Source organism: Panthera pardus, unplaced genomic scaffold (genome assembly GCF_024362965.1).
Source record: "Panthera pardus isolate Hobbes unplaced genomic scaffold, ASM2436296v1 HiC_scaffold_2, whole genome shotgun sequence".
Taxonomy (NCBI): Eukaryota; Metazoa; Chordata; class Mammalia; order Carnivora; family Felidae; genus Panthera; species Panthera pardus.
The window spans coordinates 14864141-14879141 of record NW_026526765.1 but is presented as its reverse complement, the minus strand read 5'-3'; positions in this window follow the sequence as shown (position 1 = coordinate 14879141).

Here is a 15001-nt window from a genome sequence, read left to right as displayed (position 1 = left end):
CACTTCCAGCATGTTGGACAGCTGCCTATACATAGCTGCATGAGTGAGAACCGATGATTCCAGGTTATTCCAGAAAAACAGATGAGGCATTTCACAGAATTGTAGGAAAGAGTACATTTCTTTTGTTTTAAGTACTTTAACATTTTTGGTACATTGCTATGCAGCAATAGATAAAGGATACAAGGTCCTTTCAAGAGCATCAGGGAGCCATCCATCAATCATCTTTTCAAAGGTAACAACTGAAATTTCATAAAGTAACAGATACTATCTGAGGAAAGAATACCACAACCTATGTTTATCTAAACATAGACTCTAAATTATTCTTAGAAAAAAACTACTTGTGAATATTAGAATAGGTACATTTTTCACTTCTGATAGAATATAAACTTCTAGGCTATGTTCATTAAAAATATTTTTTTAAAACATCCTATGGTGGTAAATTCATTGTTTTTAACATGCCATCTTTAATGAAATTTCAACGAACATATCCATAGTATTCAGTAGAAATTCAATAATGAATAAGGCATATAAATATGGAAAGAATTTATAGATGTTAAAAACTGTGCTCAGAGAAGAGATATCCTTTAATGTGTCTTGATTTTACTGTTATCTTTTATTGTATTTACTTCACTTATTTGTTAAATAACTCATAATTTCCAATAAGTATGCTCTACATTTAATATATAAAAACATTCCCTAAAGGTAGAAATAGACAGCAATACAATAATAGTAGGAGACTTTAATAACCCACTTTCATCAACAGAGAGGATCATCCAGGCAGAAAGTCAATAAGGGAACATTGGCCTTAAATGACACATTAGTCAAGATGGACTTAACAAATATGTTCTACTTTCAATTCTTTCAATATTCTTACCAGCAGATATGTAAGCTCACGATTTTAATGCACAGGTGCCGTAGGAGCCATAAGAGAATGGGTTTCACAAGGAAAAGATGTCAGGATGACATTTAAAGATAAATCGGCTACTCTGTAAAGGAGCTAGAAGAATTGCAGAATTGTGGTAGGAATTGAAAGAATATCATTGAGAAAATATTTTGAGATTTCAGGGGAAGTTTCAATAATGATAATATTTGTCCAAGATTGAATTGTGCTACCGTAAGATGGTTGCATATTCGATGTTCTTACCCCCAATGGGGCGGTTGGAAGAAGACATCACGATAAGACTAGACGTGGTCCTGATATTAACAATCTCCTCAAGCTTGAGGATATGAAATGAGATAGTGACTATGAAAACAATTTGGAAAATTGTGAAGTACTTAAAACTTGAACATTTGGATTTCCATTATTTCTCTTTATTTCATTAACCATGGATGACTACCCAGACTAGTAAAATTTTATTAACTGCATCTTGACATTTAAATATTCAGAGCTGACTTTCAAGGTGTAAGTTAGCTGGAAAGGCCATATTCCCTGAGTGCTCTGGAAATTTAAGGGTGAAATTGAATCAATCAATCAATCAATCAATAAAACACCTCATTTATCCAGCTCCACTTTCCCCTACACCAAATTTTAGGGAGATAGCTTTATAAAGGGAAAATATGTCAGTCATTCTCAAACTTTACCTTTTAAAGCTGTTAACTGTATTAAAATATTTTAATAAATCTAACAACATGTTCATCAGGCTTTCAAAACAACATGCCTATTGTTCATAGAAAAATGATTTGGTAAATGAAGGTGACAGTCAATATGACTACAGTTTTTAAAAATGGAAGAAGCAGAAATAATCAAAAACGTGTTTACTTCCAATGCATTTTGAAAATAAATACATGCTTTCAATTTGCCTATTAGCAACCAGGTTTGGTCTAAATATGTCATAACGATTTTAAGGTAATTATATTGGCATCTCAAACAAGTACAACCTAAATTTTCTCAGCAACGAATTTGACATATTGGATGACGCACGTTGATCATTACATTTGACTTTTATATCGTCTTTGAAGGGACATCATATACTTGGTCATGTTCCCTTAAATACACCTTTTAGATGACTGTTAAATACAAACATAAGTTCAGTTGAATAGTAAAAAATGACACTGTCAGGTATTTCTGCCTTGAGGATTCCGCTGCCACTTGAGAGATTCTAAATAGTTTTGTGGCTTTAGGTAGAAAAAAGTTGCGGTAACCTTGATTTAATCTACTTACCTCAGCAAAAAAAAAAAAAAAAAAAAAAAAAATAGAAATCCCCAGGTGCCAACAATTATTTCTCAAATTCCCACTAAAATAGAGAGGAGTATAAACTTTGAATGCCCCCCTCCCCCTGGGGAGTGTTGAGCTAGAGCCTTCTGGAACATAGTGGGCTGGTGTGATCCAGTTCTATCACTTTCCATTACAACCTCTGTCAGCCTAGTTCTAAAAATACCCAGGAGGGCAGTTTAGCCTTTCTGAAAGCTGCATTGTAGAAAAGTCCACATTAGATAAGATCCAGTGTATCAGTTTTCTCCCTTTCATCCCAACACAGATCAATCGCATGCTAGTCTAAAACTTGTTGGGAATCCAAAAGAATTTAATAGGTCCCATCATCTAATATGTGCCAACAGTTGTATTTCAGCTACATTGTCTGACTTCACTGGGGATTCATACTGATGTTTGAAATGTTCATTCGTTTATTCTCTTCTGGTTTGAGTTACTAAAAGCCCTAATTGACTTGCAAATCTGCTATATGGAGAAATGAAAAATTATTACCTATTAAAATCCCAGACTGAATTTAACAAATAAGACATTGTAGAGAAAGAAGTATGATGAATAATTGTACATACATGAAATAGCATCTGGAAGAGGGAAAGATAGAGCAATTCTCCAAAGATGTTCTGGTACATTTTTTAAATTATTTAAAATGTTTATTTATTTTTAAGAGAGAGAGAGCATGAGCAAGGGAGGCACAGACAGAGGGAGACACAGAATCTGAAGCAGGCTTCAGTCTTTGAGATGTCAGCACAGAGCCAACACGGGGCTCGAACCCACAAACGGCGAGACCATGACCTGAGCTGAAGTCGGACGCTCAACCGACTGAGCCACCCAGGTGCCCCTGTTCTGGTACGTTTTGATTGGAATTTTATTAGTATTACATATTTGCTGTTAATTGTTGGCTGTCCTTATCTTGATGAATGTTTTTTACCCTAAATTATAATTTGGGTGATATTCATTTTGCAATATCCTGATTGAAATCAATTTAAAATTGTTTGAATTTGCCTGAGTGGTGTTTGAATTTTAATTTTTAGCTTTACTTTTCCTTCTTTTTTTCTTATTCTTTTTCTTTGAGTCATTTTTATTTGAGATGTCCTTCTTGTAAGTTGTGATTAGTTAGACTATGTAGGGATGTAAATTCATAGTCTGAGATTTAATATATTTTACTCTGTTAATATTTTTGAAGTGTCTGATGAGTTTTCCATAATATGTGGTTTCCCTTTAAGTATTTTTGTATGTTGCATTCTATATGAAAAATGTGAATATTTTGATTTTTCAATGGTGCAGTAAGGACAGGGGATGAAGGGGTGTTAAATATCTTGACTATAGGGTTTAATTTGGGTCTATGGCACAATGTAACCTACACTAGAGTTTGCTTTTTTTTATTCATACATATTTAAGTTTGACTTCCACAGTTTTAGTGCATGTTAACTGTTAAGGTATAACAACAATAATTTTTTTAGAAATTTGATAATAATCCAGAAAATAAGAAAACATATGTTTGTTTAATTTACGGTAGAAAGCCTACCCAGTGTTTTTTTCACATATTTTTCTCCCATCTAGGAGAATAGTAATGGTTGTTTAAACTGGCCTCTGGAAACAGAGGAATAGTTATAGCCCCCAAGCCTCTACTATTCATTATCCATTGTAAGAAATAAGGGTTTATTACCTTGCAAGCATTTTCTCTTAAATGTGATGAGTAAGGATAACTTAGAAGTTATTTGTATCTATTTATTATGATGAATATCAAAGTGCTAACCCCAGAGGTGGTGCAGGCTGCTGTCCAATTAAAATAACTACCATTTCAAAGTTTATAAAGAAGTGATCATTCTTCAGAAATTTCAATCTGGTTTTTGAACATATGGAATGTGATGTATTTAAACACGTCTTACTTTAACATTTCCCAACTCACTTCTGTAGGAAGTCTAGCTTAAGAGTGGTCTCTGATTCTTCCCACTCTACCATCAACATTAAGAATGGCTGCAAGTTATATTTGATTCATACGTAGGGGAAATAGGAACTGTCCTTAAATGAGCAAAACAATGCTGAACAAGTGTGTGAACAAATTCACATAAAAAAAATGTTCAAATAATCTCAGCAACAATTAGTTCATTTGAAATAATCAGTACGTGTATATTCTGAAGAAGTGTGATGAGACTTAAGGTCTACAGAGCGAATTATTCCTTACAATATGCAATCGATTCACTTTTTATAGGAAAAGGATGGTCTTCTTTCTCTAATGGAAAATTATTAATGCTAACATCCAACACTACTTTTATACCCAGTGATAGTGTTCCAAATAAAACAATTCTAAAATATGTATCATCTAAGAAGTCTCAGGCTAATTCTCTTTAAGTGGATACGAATACAGGTAGGAAATTTAGCCTGAGAAAAATAGTATATGCTGAATGGAAATGAAAAAGTCAGAAACAACAATCAAAATATTGTTGGGGACTTCTGAGAAACACAATGTAGTGAAGCTAAGTGTACGATTCCCCCTTTCCTGTCTTAGACAACTAAAGTGACCAAAATAATATGGGCATGAGCAGAAGTAAACAAACCAAAACCAAAAAACACTGGCTATGTAGCAATAACCAGGGAAAATACTACCCAGAGCCTTAAAAGGAAGAGGGACCACCACTGAGTCAAGAATGTAGGGCAGTCTGGAAAAGTGAGGACCCATGTTACAGTGAGTTCTGTGAACGTGGGGCGGTGGGGCACGGGGTCACCACAGACCTGGAAGAGCTTATCCGGTGCCCTGGTTTCTGGGAGTGCAAATAAATGCAAATAATGAATAGCTCAGGCATCGTCCAGGCCACTTAATAAACTCAGCATGGATTACCCTTTTTTTAAACAGACGTGCTCTTGTTTCTAAAGAAAAAAAAAAGTCCAGCCACTCCAAATAAAACATTCGTAGGACTGTGGAATTGTCTGTGCAGACTTTCCAGATGCAAGGGCTGGTTTCATTAAAACAGTAATTCAGTTTCTTAACCCGCTGGGTTGTTGAGATGAAACAGATGTCAAGCCCAGCCACACTGTATCTGAAGAAACGGGCAAGATGAAAATAAAAAGCAAGTGCAGAAAGCTAGTTTTTGGTAGAGCTGACGTTGTTTCTTTTAACTGAAAAATTTTCTGCATAAAATATTTTATGCAGATTTAATTTCCTAGTTCCTCAGGATCTCACCCAGGGTGCCTTGACCTTGAACTGAATAATCCATCTATCAAACATGGTGTTACATTGTCTGTGGAGTAGTTTGTTTTTAAAACATCCTTCAGTACAAACAGTTTTATGTAAGCGTGCATAAGTGGCTTCTAATCCACAGCATAGTAAAATATAGTGAGACTTTGAAGCAACTCAATCAGCAAAGCACACTCCAGACCTGGCCTCTTAAGCACCTCAAATATCATTATCACAATTTCCATCATACTGGTTGTTAATTAGCAGGAGAGGTGATAGAGAACATCCAGGATGATAAGTGGTATTCGGAATTATGTGGTCTGGTAGAAAGCCCACGCACCAGAGAGGGGAAACCAGCAGCAACTACTTTTGAATTCATATTCCTAATATTGAGTTCTGTTCATTTCTGTGCGCTCTGTCTGCTGACTGATCAATGTTTTGCCGGCATGTTACTAAGGCTCAAACACACGCGCGCGCGCACACACACACACACACACACACACACACACCAGTGGATATCTGAGAAAATAACCTGAAACTTAAAAAGACAAACACAAAACATAGAAGAAGGAGATAAAAAACAGTAAATTACAAAAAAAATTGATAGTAGGAACTGAAGCAAATTAGAGGAATTATCTGCCTTGCATTTTTTAATGAATAAAAATTCTAAAATAAGAGATTAAACTACATTTTCTAAAAATATTGAAGCGCAGAATGTGCTAGCAGCATAAAAGTAAGCACATTGTCCCTGTTGTTTCTTTCAAATCTCTTCACCACTGGTAACAAACCCCAACCCCATGGCATTAGGTTGTAAAACCCACCCATCTTCAACCACAGTGATTGGTCCAGAGACGATCATATCAGTAAAGCAAGGGCTACAAAAAGCCTTCCTTGGATTTGTTCTTGCAGAAACTGGCAGCAAAATGCCTGCTTTCATTTCTTGGATGCCTCAGGCTCCATGGACCTGAGCCTAAAACTGTCTGTAGCTGTGGATTCAATCTTGCCTGAGCAGCTGGCCTGAGAGAATCAAGCCAACACACAGAAACACACACGGAAAAAGAGAAAGTCTCAACAATATTCAAGTTTTATGAACCTCCAAGCTAGTTCCACCTTTCCATAATTCAACGGCAGAAACCAGTGCAAATCCCAACATTCTTTGAATTAGTGTGCGGGGCTTCTGTCCATCAGGAGCTTCACTAATACATGCAGGAAGAAGGAAGGTTGCCAATGACAACCATAAAGTGGGGAATCCTTCATGAAATGATGAATCAGGGGGCTCAGAATCAGGGTCCCTCCCTCACAAGCTGAGATGGTGTTAGAGGGCAAACTGGGTCTCCCAAAAATTCATATGTTAAAGGCCTACCCCCCCATACCTCAGAATATGAACTTTTTGGAAATGAGGTCATTGCAGATGAAATATGAATTTAAGATGAGCTCATTAGGGTGGGCCCTAATCCTATATGAGTCCTGTCTGTATAAGAAGGGGAAATTTGGACACACACACACACACACACACACACAGATGATAAGAGACATGGAGAAGATGACCGTCTACAAACCAGAGAAAGAAACTTGGCACAGAAACTTCCTCACAGCCCTCAAAAGGAGCTAACCGTGCTGACACCTTGATTTTAGGCCTCTAGCCTCCAGAGCTGTGAAACATTACATTTCTGCTGTTTAAGCCACAGTTTGTGGTATTCTGTTATGGCAACCCTGGCACCAAATATAGATGGTAACAATCCAAGTCCTGAGGCAGTAACCGGTCATTAAAATACCGCTATGATATCCTGGTACTTGGACATTATAGAGGCTGAGTCTATTTAGCTGACTAGGAAATAAATGATAGGAGATTGAAAAGGATTGCTCACTTCTTTCTGTTTTGAGTAAAAAAAAAAAAATCCTGCAAGTTAGAAACAAGTAAAAATAAAATGTGGCCTGTCTAGAAAGAAAAAAGATAAAGCAAGGAAGATCGATGGCATTGTTGAGGCAGAACATTTCTGTCTGTAATATGCCCAGCCAAGGAGGAATGGCAGGTACTCTGGCCAGTTATTAATGACGCCAGCATCCACACATACTGGGAAGGTTCTGACTCAAAGTTGTTGGTTTTAGAGGCTTTCCAGTACTGTTTGTTAGTCGTTGAAGTTGACATGCAGTCATTTAATATTTTAAGGATCTTGGATTATGAGAGAAACAACTTGGGATACTTCCACAGCTAAACCAATTTCCAGTCCCTCACCCCCTCAGTCAGGTGGGAGAGGCCAAAACTTGTCAGCTTTCATAGGTAGTGTTCCTCGAGCCAAGGTAAGGAATCAGGTTTTGTGATTGGTGCCCTTCATATCAAAAATCTTGCCTAGGATAAATCTTGATTGTTAATTTCAGATATCCAAATAATAAAGAAGTTCAAGTGAAGACAACAGAGGTCCGGGGCATTGTAAGTGATTCCCAGATCCTCACTGATTCCCAGATCCTCCCCTTCTATGTCACATATGTACTCTTCGAATGAAATCTCTCATAAGCTGTGTGGGTTGTTGCCTCACAACCCGGGAACATGCATGTCGTAAAAAAGTTATTTTAGGGCCCCTGGGAGGCTCAGTCAGTTAAGCAACCAACTATTGATTTCAGCTCAGGTCATGATCTCACAGTTCGTGGAATCAAGCCCTGCATTGGGCTCTGTGCTGACAGCGCAAAGCTGCTTGGGATTTTCTCTCTCTCCCTCTCTGTCTCTGCCCCTCCCTTGCTCACACACATGCTCTTCAAGCTCTCTTTCTCAAAATAAATGAACATTTAAATAATTAATTAATTAATTAATTAATAATTTTATATCCAGATAATTACCTGTCTTGTGTGGCAGTTTTGTGAAGCCATGCACCTGAAATCCAGAGATCCTGGCATAGTTTTGTACACCCACACCGACACCTAAACCAAGAGCACTCGCTGCTCCATAGATAAGGAAACTCCCACGACAAATGTCTCCGGACTATATACCAAAACACAAATGTTTCCAAAGGGATGAAAACCGGGTTATCTGCTTTCTTTCCGTCAGTGTGGGCATCCCACAGATTAGAGGATGCTTAACCAGGAGTGGAATGGATCCAGGGTGCCGCTTAATTGTCACACTTTCCCGACCCAGTGGTTCTCTTTGGTGGGCAGAAAAGGGAGAAAGGGAATATTTTCAGTTAGGAGGATCTGAAGCACTCTACAAATGATCATTCATTTATTCATTCCATTCTCTGTAAAGTAAATATTTCCAGTTCCTCTTATACCCTGGCCAGTAAGGAGGCAAGTATCCTATAGAGTGACTGCTATGTCTTGCTCTCATGGGTATTCTTTTCTAGATGGCCATTTTTTAAGAGATACCCAACTTTCTCCCTCTTATTAAATGCTAACTATATGAAAGACAGCTAAATTTATAATATAACCCATAAATTTCATGATTATTTTGAGATAAATCTAGGCCTGATTAAAACAAATACAGATAATGTAGGCCTCCTGGACCAAGATATGAATGAAAAAACTGGATCTGACTTAAGGTTTTGTCCTTTCCATGAGCATGTTTTCAGTTGTATGTAGGATGCTAGCTCAGTATCGTATAGGGAGATTTTGAAATTGCATGTATTAAGAGTTATGTTTAAGGAGTGTGTGTGTGTGTGTGTGTGTGTGTGTGTGTCTGTGTGTGTGTGCATGTGCATGTGGGTTCATGTGCTGGACAGTCAGAAAGTAGAAAGAAAGAAAACCATAGCTACTGTTATCTATCTACCTCATCCTCACCTTTTTCTGGAACATTCCTATTTCCTTGAACACAAGAAAGGGTACATGTGACAAGGTAGACCACCCATAATGCTCAGACTTGTCAGAATGATCAGCCCAAGGATGGCACATGACTTAATGGGCTCCTGAAATTTACAACAGGTGCATTGTGGTAGATTCCAATGAAGCTGGAATTATGGAACCTTTAAATTCTGATGAGCCTTCTTTGCCAACAGAAGCAGTCCTTCTACCCCTACCTGAGAAGTTTAGCCCACCTTTGTCTGTAACATTTGTAATGACTTCTGAGGTATTTGCCTTTCTGGGCACTGCCGATTCCCTTCAGAGCCTGTCGCCACCCTCCCTCTTTGCTTCTAGATGTATAAATAGACTTAAGTTCCAACATTCCTCAAAGAGTGAGCTATTTATGAAGAGGTCACCACATGTCATTAGAAACTGTGGTTTTTCCAGTTTATATGGACAGAAACCTGGAGAGTATATATGAGAATGGATATTAAGGTGCAAGATTATGCTGTTAGGAATATAAAGTTAAATCAGGCCAAAATTATTGATTGAGCCCACTAAGCAGCAATTCTGGATGTTTAATGGCTGGCAGAAATACGGGCTCAAAGGTTACCTATATTAAGTGGAACTGAAATGCCAGAACTACCCTGGTCTACTGTATCATAGGTTCAGGATAACCGGAATGCAAGAGAACACATTCATGTAAGAACTTCTCACCCACCCTGGGAGACTCCAGAGGACACAACACAATTTCACCATTACGGTAAGAAAAATATTTCTGAGACGACACCCACTGTGCTTTAGGAGCTCTATGGATGTTATTTTCAGTAGATCTGATATCACAGGGAAAATTCTACCATCAAACTCGATTGCTAAATGCAGTGGGGATCATTGGAACCCAGAGTTTCAAGGACAAAGTAATGCTACTTACTTGCCAAAGACGATGTAGGTGTGGTTACTGTAGAGGGCAGCGGAGCCAAAGCAGTAATCAGAATAGCCTAACTCGCAGAAACCTGTGACATTGGCTAGTTGATCACGGTTTCCCTAAAAAGTGAAATAGATTGGCAATATACAACTGCTACTTCTGTGTAAGTGGTATTACCTACTATTACTCTTAGTGATCCACTAGCAAAATAATAACATCTCTCATTGTCACCATCTCCTGTGATTAAAAGCCTACGGAAAACTACAATGACCCAATTCACTCAGGAGTGCTAATGGCTCCTTATCTCATCCCATCAGACCAAGACCCACAGCCAACAGAGGTGCTTGAGGAGTGCAAAGGGAATATAGAATGAGTAGTAAATACTTGCTGTTGGAATTTCATTTTATGCTCTAAAATTCACCTCAAAAATAAAGGAAGCTGGAGGCACCTGGCTGGCTCACTTGGTAGAACATGTGACTCTTGATGTTGGAGGAATCTCAGGTGTAGATATTACTTAAAAATAAAAAAATAAAAGGGGTTCCTGGGTGGCTCAGTTGGTTGAGCATTGGACTTCAGCTCAGGTCATGACCTCACTGTTCATGGGTTCGAGCCCCGGGTTGGGCTCTGACAGCTCAGAGCCTGGAACCTGCTTCAGATTCTGTGTCTCCCTCCCTCTCTGCCTCTCCCTGACTCATGCTCTGTCTCTCCAAAATGAATAAACATTAAAAAAATTAAAAACAAATACAAAACAAACAAAAAAAAAGATGCTGGGGTGGATCAGTCCGTTAAGCATCTGACTCTTGGTTTCAGCTCAGGTCATGATCTCACAGTTCGTGAGATCAAGCCCCAGGTTGGGTTCTGTGCTGACAGCACAGAGCCTGCTTGGGATTGTCTCCCTTTCTCTCTAACCTTCCCTGGCTCACACTTGTTCTCTCTCTCTTCCTCTCTCTCTCTCTCAAAATAAATAAACATTTAAAAAAATAATAATAAAATAAAATAAATCAATAAATAAAGGGAGCCTGAGTCAGAGTCAAGTAATTAGCTGAAACTCATGTAACTATTAAGTACAAAATTCTAAAATGCACACCATGACTCTGTAGTTCCAATATGCATCTCTTGCTTAAAACAAAACAAAGCAAAACAAAACAAAACCCAGAAGTGCACGATTCATGTCATATTAAAATAAAAGGTGATGGATTTGTAGAAAAACAAATCCTTAAGGGGAAAAGAAAAGGAGCATTTTGCTTGAGTTCATATCGCTGTTAGCTGTGTTAGTGATTGGAACCGGCCAATTACGAAGCAGATGAAAAAGCTTACAGAGCGCTGAAGGTAATGTAATTCCCCAGCATTTTGTCATAATAATCAAAACATGGACTTCTATGATGGCCCAACTCAAATGTGAGGACAAACACCAAATTGAAGGAGTCCCCCACAGAGAGCAGAGACGGACACCTAAATGTCACACGTTGTTGATTGTATAAACAACTTACAGCAAAGGATTTTTAGAAGAAAATTAGCAAATCATTGTGTATTGAGGCTTTTGAACTTCTAAAGCCAAAACAGCCTGCTGCCTCCTATCAGCCCAAGCGCCAGAGCCTCTAGGGCGTATTACACTTCTGCGATTTGAAAATGGATATTGTAGTGAGGGTTAATGACTTTAAGAATAGGGACAATGATTGAGATCTACTTTTCAAAGGCATCTGTGTAAAATTATTAGCAAAGAGTAGATTTCATGTACTTTAAAACGCTGATGGAGAGAAATTAGTTGGAGAAGTTTTACAGGCCCATCAGGAAAATAATGGTCTGTCGTTGTGTCAGTAGTATTTTCCATTCAATATTAACTAAGACCCAACTGTACAACCTAGTATCCATTCTACTCCCCTGACTTAGCAAAACCAACTAAGTGCAGGCCGTGTTTATGTTACCAAAATCCCCCTGTCAATGGGTCTCCATGGACTTTAGAGAATACAGGAAGCTACAATTATGAAGGACAGATACATTATCTCTAATCACCTGGATACTGTAACTGTTTATTTGGAAATACATGCTTGCTTACCCTATTTCTTAGTGCTTTTCCCATGCCAAAAAAAATCCATTATTCACATTGTGTCTACTTCACAGTAATGCTATCTCTATACCTTTGTAAAAATACATTTTTCTTAATGATACGCTACTAAAAAGCAATTACAAACACAGTTTTAAGCTCTTAAACACTACGAATCATGAACACGAGAGCTTTACATTTATAAACTCCTTTAACTTTTACAGTATTTTTAGAAGGTGGGTGCCATCATATTCCCATTTCAACCGATGAAGTCTTGAGTAAATTTCCCAAGACTACATGGCTAATAAGAGACAAAAACAAGGATTTCAGACCCACTTGGTCCAAATTGAAAGGCTCTGCGTTTCAACTCTTTTCTACCAGTAATTATTATTCAATCAAATGATAATATTGACATGGTTAAAGTATTATGAAAATCATTCAAAACTTAAATCTAAGAGTTTGATTTAAGAAATTCAAATAGACATTTGCAGTGTGAGCTTTGCTGTCACTATATTGAGTTGCCATGTGTCACAGTAGTAAAGCCTAAAGAAGATACTCCAATGTCCAGGCTCTCGTCAATGACTTACACACAAATACTTCTTCTTGTTTGGATTTACTAAAATAAACTGGGCATTATTTGCCCTTGGTGATACTGAGAAAACTAATGGTGAGTGTCCCAATGAAGGATCATTTGGATGTAATTAATGAAATTTGTTCAGACTACCTTAATAATAGCATTTTATTCTGAGAAACACAAGGACATTAATTACAAACAAGATTCTTCAGGTTTAGAACGGAATACAAAAGCAGTATTCAAATCACAGAGTATCTTTATCTCATAGTCACCACTTGGCTTTTTCTCTGCCTTTTAGTTTCATTTTCTCTTCCATAGGACCAACATATTTTTTTGCCATGCATATAGTAGAAAATGTGTGTCTCACTCATTTTGGGTTTAAATGTCTTGGTTCAAGAAATCAACAAAGACCAACTTAAGTTGCAAATTCCCAAACAAGAGATTTATTTATTTATTTATTTATTGCTTTGGGAGGGGGAGTTTCTTGGTTTATTTTGTTTTGTTTTGGTCAATGTTTATCTCTCATCCAATTGGTCAGGTAAGTAGCCACATAGTAAAAACCAACCTTCCTGGAACTATCCATAGGAACTAAGAGAAAGAGCGTTTAAATCTGCAAAACTTGAATGCTACTGATTTATTTCAAAGTGCATTGTGAAGAAGACTTTCTAGACAAATTTGCCAACAGAGAGCTAGATATTGAAATTGTGGACAAACTCAGGACTTTCTGTGTAAACCACCTTGTTCAGGATATCTTAAAGAAAATAGAGTTTGCAATGATACTATCCTAAAAGAAACAATTTTTTTAAAAGTATTCTGGAGATATTTACTTAAATTGTTATATATTTTTTTCTCTTGAACAAATCCAAAAGTCCATGGAATTAATCTAATTAAATACTTAAAGGATAATGCCCATTGCATACTAAATTTCTTTTTCTTAGATTTTAATGTATATTTTTTCACTCTTAATCAGAGGTAATAAAGTCAAATGTTTCTGGGGACCAAGAATGCAGGATAGGTGACTGAATCAGTCTGCTGTAACAAAACTGGGAGTGGCAAATCTTCGGTCAATTGAATGATCTCTGGCTAAGCAAAGAACATGGATAGAACAGATGAAACCCTTATTCCCCAAGTTCATTCTGTTTGCTCTGAAGAGTGATGTTTAAGTTGCATTTCCAACTAAGTCCATTAAAATACATTTTGTCTATATATTCAATTAAATGTGAGGGAGAGGTAGAAATATAACCAAGATGAAACGAAGTAAAAGTCCAACATCAACAAAACAGATGCATGAAGAGAAAATGTTGGCATCTTATGTATCCTAGGCATCTATCATTCAAATAAAGAGAGAATGGAAAGAAGGAAGGAAGGAAGGAAAGAAGGAAGGAAGGAAGGAAGGGAGGGAGGGAGGGAGGGAGGAAGGAAGGAGAGAAGGAAGGAAGGGGTAAAGGAAGGTCAAAGAACTCATGGAAACGGGCAATAGATGACAGAATGTGGTTACCAGGGCCTAGGTGGGTAGAGAAATGGGGATGCTGGTCAAAGGTAAAAGCCTTCAGTTGAAAGATGTATAAACTCTAAGGATCTAAAAATACATCATGGAGATGACAGTTAGTAACACTGTGTTGTGTCCTTGAAATTTGCTAAGAGAATACACCTTAAGCATTCTCACCACACTCATACACACAAAAAAGGTAACCATAGGTGATGGATATGTTAATTAACCTCATTGTGGTGATCATTCACAAAGTATATCTAAGTCAAATCATCACATATTACACATTAAATATATACAATTTTATTTGTCAATTACACCCTGAAAAATAATATATCAGCATAACAGGAAAAGCATTCTTTTATATATAGGGATAGAACTGCCGAATAGTGAATATGACAAACAACTAAACTATTTACTTCAATATAATGGAATGGAATTGGGAAGCGGAATGTAAAGATACAGAGGAAGTCTGTATTTTTTGAAGGAAACGTACATGCTAAGTGTCATATTTGATGGAGGGGGTGTTGGCACTCAGTTCCTCTGTGTTTCAATTTTTCTGGAAGTTGAAATATTTAATAATTTATAAAAGAAATGAAAAAATATATAAAAGGTATACAATATGTATGACATGATAGATTTCGATATATTTATTATCATAATATTTATATAGTTTCCACTGCACTTTTGCCTGTTATCCTTATTTAAAATTTTTTTAATGTTCATTTATTTTTGAGAAGATAGGGGGAAGGAGGGGCAGAAAGAGAGGGAACCACAGAATTCAAAGCAGGCTTCAGCCTCTGAGCTGTCAGCACAGAGC